The sequence below is a fragment of the Peromyscus maniculatus genome, chromosome 6, assembly GCF_049852395.1.
Source record: "Peromyscus maniculatus bairdii isolate BWxNUB_F1_BW_parent chromosome 6, HU_Pman_BW_mat_3.1, whole genome shotgun sequence".
In the NCBI taxonomy this organism is placed as follows: domain Eukaryota; kingdom Metazoa; phylum Chordata; class Mammalia; order Rodentia; family Cricetidae; genus Peromyscus; species Peromyscus maniculatus.
The window spans coordinates 86,953,697-86,965,585 of record NC_134857.1 but is presented as its reverse complement, the minus strand read 5'-3'; positions in this window follow the sequence as shown (position 1 = coordinate 86,965,585).

Sequence of the window (11,889 nt, the reverse complement as noted above, 5' to 3'; positions counted from 1 at the left end):
ATTGGAAAGTTTAAAAGAAATGGACAATTTTCTGGATAGGTACAACATACCAAAATTAAATCAAGACCAGATAAACTATTTAAATAGACCCATAACCTCTAAGGAAATAGAAGCAGTTATTAAAAGTCTCCCAACCCCCTCCCCCCCCCCAAAAAAAGCCCAGGGCCAGATGGTTTCAGTGCAGAATTTCAAAGAAGAGCTAATACCAATATTCCTGAAATTGTTCCAAACAATAGAAACAGAAGGAACATTGCCAAACTCTTTTTACGAGGCTACAGTTACCCTGATAACCAAACCACACAAAGATGCAACTAGGAAAGAGAACTACATGCCAATCTCACTCATGAACACTGATGTAAAATTAATAAAATACTGGTAAACTGAATCCAAGAACAAATAAAAAAAATCATTCACCATGATCAAGTAGGCTTGTTTATCTTGTACAGCTACTCTGGAAATAAGTATGGTGGTATCTCAGAAAACTGGGAAATCAAGCCAGCAATACCACTTTTGGGCATATACCCAAAAGATGCTCAACCACAGCATAAGGACATTTGCTCAACTATGTTCATAGCAGCACTATTTGTAATAGCCAGAACCTGGAAACAACCTAGATGCTTCTCTATCAAAGAATGGATAAAGAAAATGTGGTACATTTACACAATGGAGTATTACTCAGAAGTAAAAAACAGTGACACCATGCAGTTTGTAAGTAAATGGGTAGAACTAGAAAAAAAAATCATCTTGAGTGAGGTAACCCAGACCCAGAAAGACAAACATGATATGTACCTACTCATAAGTGAGTATTAGATGCAAAGTGAAGGTAAATAGGCTACAACCCACAACCCCAGAGAAGCTAGGTAAAGAAGAGGACCCTGAGGGACATGCATGGATCACCCCTGGAATGGCAAAGGGTTAAGATCTCCTGGGTAAACTGGGAGGGCAGAGTAGAGGGGATAGGATGGGGGGTAGGAACATGAGGGCTTGAGATGGCTGTGTTCAGAGAGGGATAGAGAAGGAGAACAATGAAAGAGATATCTTGACAGAATGAGCCATTGTGGAGCTAGAGAGAAATCTGGTGCTAGGGAAATCCTCAGGAACCCACAACAATGTCCCTGGCTAAGACTCCTAGCAATGGGAGAGCGTGCTTGAACAAGCCTTCCCTTGTACTCTGATGACTACCCTAATTATCATCATAAAACCTATATTCAGCAACTGATGGAAGCAGAGTCAGAGACCCATAGCCAACCACTTGGTCAGGCTCCTGGAGTTCATTCGAAGAGAGAGAGGAGGGACTATAAGAGCAATAGGGGATAAGGTCATGATGGGAAAAAACACAGACAGCTGACCCAAGCTAGTGGGAGCCCAGGGACTCTGGACTGACAGCTGGGGAGCCTTCATGGGACCACACCTAGGCCCCTTGAATGAGGGTGACAGATGTGTGGCTTGATCTGTTTGTGATTCCCCTGGCAGGTGGATCTGGATTCATTCTAAGTACATGAACAGGCTCTTTTAGAGCCCATTCCCTACACTGCCATGCCTTACTCAACCTTGATGCTGTGGGGAGGGTCTTGGGCCTGCCCCAACTTGGTATGCCAGCCTATGTTGAATATCCAAGGGAGACCTTATACCATCTTTGGGGTGGGTAGGGTTGGGATGGGGGGAGGGAGGAGTGGAAGAAGGGAAAGGAGGGGGAACAACGGGCAGATGTAAAATAAAAAAAACTTTAAATAAACAAGTAAACCTTAAAAAATTATACATCTTCTTTTGAATTTTTCCAACTTGGTTAAGTACAGGTTTTGAAAATATGCCCTAATGATTCTCTGGATGGGCTTGGTGTGTGTTGTTACATCACATCTTTAATCCCATGAGTTCCAGGTTAGCCTGGTCTACAGAGCAAGATCCAGGACAGGCACCAAAGCCACACAGAGAAACCCTGTCTTGGAAAAAACAAAACAGAACTAAACAAAACAAAACAAAAATAACAGAAAGCTTACAAACTCATGGAAACTGAAGAACTTGCTACAGAATGAAAAATGGATGAAGACAGAAATTAAGAAAGGAAAATTTTTTAAAATTGCATGAAATCACAACAAAAAATATTCAAACTTTCGGGACACAATGAACATGGTCCTAAGAAGCAACTTCATAGTACTAAGTGCTTCCATTGTTTTTTAAACACCACTGATTGAAGCTGGATATCACCATCACCTGGCTAAGCTTTCTATTATTGTTGATATCCAGCTTCAATCAGTGGTGGTCAGATAGAATACAGGGTACTGTTTCAATCTGAATTTATCTGTTGAGACTTGTTTTTGTGCAAGTATATGCTCAAATTTGAAGGAAGTTCATGAGCTGCTGAGAAAGTATATTCTTTTTCATTGGGTGGAATGTTCTGTAAATATATTAGGTCCATTTGATTTATGATATCATTAATCTCCAGCATTTCTCTGTCCATTTTAAGAATGGGGTATTTAAGTCACCCACTATCACTGTGTAAGAGCCAATATGTGATTTTACCTGTAGTAGTGTTTCTTTTTTGAAGTGGATACCCTTGTACTTAGTGCACAGATGTTTAAATTTCCAAAATCCTCATGGTGGATTTTTTTTTCCTTGAATGAGTATGTTGTGTCCTTATCTTATCTCTTCTGATTAGTTTTTTTTGAAGTCTATTTTGTTATATATTAAAATAATTACAGTAGCTTGCTTCTTACGTCCATTTGCTTGGAATATACTTTTCCATACTTTTACTCTCAGGTGATGTCTATTGTTGATGTTAAGGTGTTTCTTAGATGCAGCAACAGGATGGGTTCTGTTTTGGAAAGTATTTATTAGTCTGTGTCTTTTTATGGGGGAATCGAGATCACTGATGTTGAGAGTTACCAATCAGCAGTGTTCACTAGTTTCCTTTCTTTTCCTGTGTTGTGTTTTTTCCCTAATTTAATTTACTGGTTTGTTACTGTTTATTCCTCTTATTTTCTTGGATGTGATCAATCTCTTCTGGTTGAAGTTTTCCCTCTAGTGCTCTTTGTAGGGCTAGCTTGTAGATAGACACTGCTTCAATTTGGTATTATTAAGGAATGTTTTCATATAATGATTGAATGTTTTGCTGGCTATAGTAGTCTGGACTGGCATCTCTGGTCTCTTAAGATTTTTTTAGAACGTCAAGTCCCTTATGGCTTTTAGAGTCGACATTGAAAAGTGAGGATTTTTTCTAAAAGGTCTGCCTTTATATGCTGTTTGATCTTCCATTGCAGCTTTTAATATTCCTTCTTTCTTCCATACATTTATGTGCCATGGAGACTTTTGTTTCTAGTCCAGCCTACTTGGTGTTCTGTAAGCTTCATGTAGCCGATTAAGACACTTTCTTTAGGTTAGGAAAATTTTCTTCTGCGGTTTTGTTTAAAATATTTTCTTTGCCTTTGATCTGGGTTTCTTTTTCTTCCTCTATTCCTACTGTTCATAGATCTAGTCTTTTTTATAGTGTCCCAGACTTCATGGATGTTTAGTGCCTGGCTACTTTTATATTTAACATTTTTTTGACCAAAGTATCTGTTTTCTCTATCTTGTCTTCAGTTCCTGAGATTCTCTCGTCCATCTCTTGTATTCTGTTCATGAGGCTTGCCTCTGATGTTCCTGTTTGACTTCCTGAATTTTTCATTTCAACTTTTCCCTCATTTTGCATTTTCTTTATTGAATCAACTGTCACTTTCTTGCCTTGAACCATTTTCTTCATTTCATTCCACTGTTTGTGTTTTCATAGATTTCATTGGTGAATTTATTCATATCCTCCTTAAGTACCTCTAACATATCCATAAAGGCTGTTTACAAGTCCTTATCTTGTTCTTTAGCTATATTGCATTTCTCAGGGCCTACTGTAGTTTGATTGTTGGGCTTTAGTGAAGACATATTGCACCAGCTGTTATTGTTTTTATGCTGGTGTGTAGGCATCTAGGTTGGAAAGGATTGTAATTCTAGGTGCTAATATCTGGTCTTGTAGGGTTCCCCCCCTCTTTGGTGGGTATTCTGTTCCTTGGTTTCTTTCACATTCTCTGGTTCTTAGGAGTGTGGTAGCTATGGTTTGCCAGGTAGGGCATGAGATCCTGCCAGGTGTGGCCACTGGGGGTCTGGTAGAATGTGTTTCTGGGTATTCGGAACTGACAGTAATAAATGGGGATAGGCTAGAAGGGAGGGGGACTGAGAGGGTTGACAGGAAAGAAAACATCTGGGTGTGCCACCAGAATCTGTAGACCCCTGGGAATAGAGCAGTGAGGAAGGAGAGACCACATGTGGTCTACTACAACGCTGTGGGTAAGACTGGGGAACTGGAATTGGAGGGAAGAGGAGACAGGAAAGATTGCCTTTCTGATTCTGTGGCTGGAGTGGCCTGCATGTACCCAGGGAATTGGCAGCTGAGACAAAGAGGTGGTGGGAGAGGTGATTCCTTGGCAGGCAAGTCAAAGGTGTTTTGATTTGCATTCCCTAATTGCTAGAGATGATGAATATTTTTTTCAGATGTGTTTTAGCTTTTCTTTGTCTTCTTTTGAGAACTTCTCATTTAGGCAATTCTCATTGGAAAACATTTTTACAGGATTGGTAAGCTTTTGAGAAGGGACAGGATTGATCTTTCATATTGTTGGTATTTTTATTTTTGTGATGAGATCTGGGAATGTTGACTTTTCTGTTTGTGTGGGCAGGTTGGGCCTAGAGGCTGGAAATGGCTTGGGTAGAATAGAGTTAAGTAGTCAGCCTGGATTGAGCTCATGTTGAGGATGTGCCTTCTGGTCCAAACCTGGAGTGTGGAGGTGGATCTGGCTGGGTAGAAAGGTCAGATGTAGTATGAGAGGAGTCTGTGGGTTTGGGAATAGGTAATGAGGGTTCTGGCAGAAACTAGAGGCAGGTTGTGGCAGAGGCAAGACAGGCTTGGCTAGGGCAGGATACTGGCTGTGGGACCTGGGTTAGACATGGTATGTCAGGGAGGCTCAAGGAGACTCATGGGGCTAGGCTATAGATAATGTGAGAAATTTAGATGAATGGAGAGGCTAGGTGCAGGGCAGAAGAGATCTGTGGGTGATGGCAGGTGTTGCAGGTCCTGATAGATACCCACTTAGAGTTATGCTGTGGTGCAGGCAGGTTGTGTCAAGATTAGGCCAGGCACTACATATAGGGACAGCCGGGCTAGATCTGTTGGGCTGGGGAGAAGGAATGGATGGTGAGTGTTAGGGAGACTCACAGAGCTAAACCCTGAAGAAGGAAGTGTGGGGGGGGTCTGGCTAGGCAAAGAGGTTGGAGGTGATGTCTCATTTTAAAAGTCAGCAAATCCCCAAAGTGTGTATCAAAGGGCACCAATTTAGAAAAATTGAGAAGATGTTAAGTTTACATCTCAGGGGCTTATTATATAAAGTGCCTGATGTACAAGCATAAGGATCCTTGGCACCAGTGTAAAAGCTGCACATGGCCATTTATATTTGTAATGCTAGTGCTGGAAGAGGAATGGGCAACATAGGCTACACTCCATAGGCAACATGAAAAGAATAGGACCCTATCTCAAAACTACTAAATATAAAAATTGAAACCAAAGCTGGGCGGTGGTGGCACACGACTTTAATCCCAGCACTCTTGAGGCAGAGGCAGGCGGATCTCTGAGAGTTTGAGGCCAGCCTGGTCTATAAAAGCCAGTTCCAGGAAAGGTGCAAAGCTACACAGAGAAACCCTGTCTTGGAAAAAAACAAAAAAAACAAATAGAGGTAGTTATGGTGGGGGCACATCTAAAATCTCAGGTCTTTTTATTTTTATTTTTTGTTGGTTGTTATAGATTTTTTTTTCCAAGACAGGTTCTTGCTATGCAGACCAGGCTGCCCTGTGACACAGAGAGATCTGTCTACCATCTCCAATATAAACATTAAATTTATATGACACACAAAGAAAGACAATGTGGCTGATGATTAAGCAAAGAAACAGACAGTATAAATAGATCCAGTCATTGTAGATAATTGCAAATCTCAATAGAAACAGTAAAATACAAATGAATATAGGCAAAAAGCAACCAAAAGCAAAAAAAACATATGAACAGTACAATAAATGGAAAATAGTTATATTTTTTATCTATGAGGAAAATGCCAGCTAAATCCAAGAGTAGATAACACAACAGAACTACCCAAAACATCAGAAATTTAAAAACTGCTAATGTCTGCGAAGGCATCTGAAGATACAAAGAAACTTGGGAGCTGTGGGAATGTAAAATTGTATCATCATAGCATTCAGGAAAACACTCTGGCAATTTAAAATAAAACTAAATGTGCACTTGTTATGTGATCCAGCACTCAGTCTCAGACCATTTCTTGTTGTCTGTGAGTCAAGATGTAAGAACTCTCAACTTCTTCTCTAGCACCAAATCTGCCTGCATGCTGCCTTGCTTCCCTCCATGACGATAATGGACTAAACCTCTGAACTGTAAGAGAGCCACCAAAATGGAATTTTTTCCATTATAAGAGTTGCTGTGGTCATGATGCCTCTTCACAGCAATAGAAACCACAATGAAGACATAGCTACACAAAACATTACAACTCGGAAAAAACAGGCGAAAAGTAAATGGGATTCCATACTGTTGGGCAACTTACTACAATATACATAATTATTTGAAAACAGAAAAGTTTAAAATAAAGGAAAACAAAAAAAAATGAAGTAAAAGAGCTACCTTCACCTTTTAATTAGTAACTATCCTCATCTTTTAGGAATACATTCCAAGATCTCCACTGGATATTTGAAAACAGTAATGAACCTTATATATACTATATTTTATTATCTACTACATATACAAATTTACAGTATTTTCTACTTAAAGACATGCACCATAGCTATAACTTTTAGTTTGAAGTGAAATTAAAACTGGCAAGAGTTTTTCTTCACAGTATCATCAATACATTTGTTCCTACCAACCTCAGCATATCATTTCTTTCCTCATTGTCATGAACTTTCATGTTATTACATAAAGGTTTTTAATTTATGGCTTTACTTTAACATATCTAAATTGCCAGCACTATTGCACTTGTGGTTTTGAGCCACACCTAGTAAAAAAAGGGTTTCTCAATCTCAAGGATTGCATTTGACAAATAGAACATCCACTAAAAGTAAAATACAGAACACGATTCAGGGACAAGGGGGATGATTTATCTGCCAAGTGAGATGGTACAAGATTTCATCAAGTGACTCATAATAGTAAAAAAATTAAAACTTACCAATTGTGGAATTCTGCTATGTTTAATTTAATGCATTTAGACCACAGTTGATTGTGTGCTTTTTTTTAAGTGTCTATGTACAGTTTAATATTACTTGTAACCTAAATATTTGAAATAATTCTCTGTGCAACAATGAAAATTTTATTATTGGCAAGGTTTATGAAGACCAATTCAGTATTTCAGGAAGTATACAGACTTTTTAGATCTATTTCCTTCTGCATGGCACTGACAAATTGTGTTTCAAAGGGCATTTGTTCAATCCACCTAAGTCACTCAATCTATCAGTATAAAGATTCATTACACATCTTTACTATCTTTAATATAAACAGTTTATGTGGTAATATCCTCCTGTCTTACGGTTTCTATTGCTGTGAAAAGACATGACCACAACAACTCTTATAAAGAAAAACATTTAATTGGGTGACTTACAGTTCAGAGATTCAGTCCATTATCATGATGCCACGGGGACATGGCATGCAGGTAGACATGGTGCTGGAGAGATAGCTGAGAGTTTTACATCTTGTGCAGACAACAGTAAGTGAATTGTTTTATTGGGCATGGCTTGAGTATATATGAGACCCCAAAGCCTGCCTCCACAGTGACATATATCCTCTAACAAGACCACACCTACTCCAACAAGGCCATATCTCCTAATACTGCCATTCCCCTTGGGTCCATTTTCTTTCAAACCACTATATCCTCTTAATCAATTTTGTTTCTTTTTTCTTTTTGGTTTTTCAAGACAGGGTTTCTCTGTGTAGCTTTGCTGCCTGTCCTGGAACTCACTCTGTAGCCCAGGCTGGCCTCAAACTCAGAGATCCGAATGCCTCTGCCTCTGACGTGCCTAAGATTAATCTTGATTGTTAAATTTAATGAGATCTGAGTGGGTAGTGTCTTTTAGCAGGCAGGTCCCCCCCCCCAAAAAAAAAAAGAATTCCAAAGAAAAATTAGTGCTGCTTGCTAACTTACTTTCATGGACATCAGACTCCAATTTCTCTGGGCTTCCAATGTGGACTGAAGACCAATGAGTGTTCATGAATCTTTCATTCCTTCAAAGGCACCTACTATGGATTTTTCAGCATGCAGATGGCCATTGTTCTCCTTACTATCTAGACCTTATTGCTTGGTTCTAAGTAACCTTTACATGTTTTATATACATTTTAGGTTCTGTTCTGATGAAGACTACCTCTTTTGATTTTTGATATTAATAATTTGTTTTCCTTTTTTAATTTGATGGGTTTTCTTAGTAGGGTCCCATGATAAAGTACCATAAAGCAGGTGGCTTAAATCATAAAAATTTCTTGAAATCATAGAGGGTAAACTCTCAGGGTTTCCTTTGAAAGCAGTATAGGAAGATATTCTTTCTCCTCCTACCATCTGGCTGCCTGCAACTAGGCACTCCTTGGCTAGGTCCCATTCCTGCCTCCGTCTTCTTATGACCTTCTTTTCTATGTCTTGTATCTGCCTGTCTTCTTTAAGGACAGTGACCACTGGATCTGATGAGGAGAATCTGATGTAGTATTAACCATAAAAATTGTATCTATCAATTCCCATCAATTTCAACAAAGTCCCTAGGTAACAGCTATTGAAAACCTTTCTGTATCATTATTTCCATTTCTTCCTCTTATACCACAAAGATGGTAAGGTATTTGATTAGACCTTCAAATCTCAGATACTGCATTTTTATTTTCACTACTGTCCCTTTGTGATAATTATATTATATATTTTCAACTCTTCTATCTTAAGGTTTATTGATCATTCTTGTGTTGTCTTAGACCATATTTAGTTCTAGAACTGCATTAAGTTTTCATGTCTCTGCTATTTTATGTCTTCATACTTACTTTCATCAATACTTTCACCATTGTTATTAATTTCTAACAGTTTGCTTCTACTCAGATTCCTTTTAGATCATTTTCTGCTCTTTTACATGCCTTGCATATTTTTTTTACTTTGTTTCCGATATTTTCTACAAATGACAGAAGTATAAAAAAGATCTATTGTTACCTCGAGAGAACAGTATGCCCTTCTATTGTCAGGCTTCAATGTGTGGAGATCAAAAGCAATCTGACTGCAGGTGCAGAGGAGTTGGCCAGTGTTGCTACAGATGGCCTCACCTTATTCTATGATTACTAACTATGGGCTTCTATTACTACTATGTGATTACTATGGGCTTCCTTTGTGCACTGGTGTGACTGTATTAGAATCTTTGTGTTTTTCAGGTGACCTGTCAGTTTTCTAAACAATACATTTCTCTGTGCACTGTATCATTACTGCAAAATTTGGGATACCTGTGGTATTTTCTTTGTATTCCACTCGTGTCTTTGGCTTTAAGTATCTCAGGAAAATTTATTTCTTTTTCTTTTTCAGTCAATTAACAAGCTGTATGTTGGATACAGCTGCCTAGAGAACCTTAACAGACAAGCATGGTAGTACAAGCCAATAGTCCTATCACTTGGGAGACTAAGGAAATCCTGAGTTTGAGTCCAGCATGGGCTACATCATGAGTTCAAGAACAGGCTAGAATATACTGTAAGACTCTGTCTCAAAAAGGCTCAGATTTTTTTCCTTTGTTTTAGGTCTGTTCTACATTATTTCCTTCCTACTAAATCAGTATAACCTGTAAAGAGAGTACATGTACATGATGAGAGTTCCATGGCTACTTATAAGCCAATATTTTCTGACATTTCACTTTGCAGTAAGCCTGTAAAAGAGATAAAAAAAACTTTCCATTTATACATCAAAGAAACACTCATGACACCATTCCAGAAATATACAACACAACCTTATTATAAGTATTAATGTCCTAAATAGTATTAAATCTCAAGTTTAATTTTCTAAAGTTTGATCAGAAGTAAATTTGCTGAGAATGGGAGAAATGGTCTTCCCTAAAGAAAAGCACACTGACCGACCAAATGGTCAGCTCTGAACAGATACATAATAATGACATCATATAGACAGAGCAGGTTATACTTATAGATTAACACACATGCACGCATGCACATGCACACACACACACACACACACGCACGCACGCACACGCACGCACGCGCACACACACATGTACACACCCATACATATGCATGCACACGCATGTACACAGGCTTGTAACAACATTTAATGAAAAAAAAGGCCATGAATTTGAAAGGAAGGAAGGAAGGTACATGCTATGGTCTAGAAAGAGGAAAGGGAAGGGAGAAATGATGTAAAAAAATGAAAGAAAAAAAAAGTAAAGCAGCTTAGGCTACCTATACCCTCTGATTCTGTCATCTTTTACAACGTTGTCAACATATCAAACAGACACAAAACACTAGGAAATAGAATTCCTGATTTTTTAAAATCTAAATATAAAATACATTCATTAAACTTTTTATAATTCAATCTCATACCTACATAAAATCATGAGGTAGCTACAGACTGTAGTCTGTCTGTGTATACAAGACAAAAAAGAAATAAGATTTTTCATTCTCAATACTTGCCAAGTTTATTACTTTAAGCTTTCCTAATTGGAAAAGTAAATATTTGACATCCCACACATACAAAAGGAGGATTAAAGGAAAATCTCTCTCTGATCTGTTAATCCACACTTGTATTTGGCAGTACTGGAAGGGATGACATACTGAGGAAGAGAGTCACTGTCTATCATCACCTCAGCCTCAAGGTTAGGAAACAATACGTTTCTCTTGGTTTACAGTTCCTCCTCCTCTTCCTCCTCCTCCTCCTCCTCCTTCTTTTTTTTTTTTTTTTTTTTTTTTTTTGGTTTTTCGAGGCAGGGTTTAACTGTGTAGCTTTGGAGCCTGTCCTGGAACTCACTCTGTAGCCCAGAATAGCCTTGAACTCACAGAGATCTGCCTGCCTCTGCTTCCCGAGTGCTGGGATTAAAGGCGTGTGCCACTAATGCCTGGCAGAACAATTTCTTTATTGTATGAACTATATCTCTAAGTTTAATAGTGTGAGAAGGGGTAATTCTAACAAATCTTATGTTTTTCTCTTAACTACCTTCCCCACATTTACCTTCATGAATTTTCACTCTATTACTTTCCTTCTCATCATGGATACTTCATAACTTGACTTACTGGTAGAGAGAAACCACAGGAAAAGATACTTTCCATGTGTGGTTACAGTTCAGTTTTTCAGCAGCATTAATAGCTTTTCATGATTTGTATGTAATTTGTTCTAGTAGTAGCAACAGTCAATTAATCAACATTTACTGAAATGTCATTCTTGTCCACTATTGCTTGGCACAGGTAAATATTCCATTTCTCTATTAGTCTAAGAAATTTCTTCAAAAATAGTTACTAATTTTTGTATTTAACGACTTATAATTGAAGTCTGCAGTTCCACCATATAGACAGTTTACTTGATACATTTAAAACTTTTTATCACTATCTTTTCTTCTGGTCTCAGTCCCATCTCTTCTAAAAATATAAATTGTGTGAGTATTCATCAAAGATTCTTTTACAAACTAGTTAGACTCTAGGTCAACTATTTCCTCCCTTTTAATCTTAGTGAGAATCTAGAAACTATCCTTTATCCACACAGAGATCTAAATAAAAACTTTACAATCATTTCCATGACGAGAGAAAAAGATTCATATAACACTATTATCTTAGAGTAGGTTTTTATTTTGCATTTCGGTCTCTTCTTCAGATCT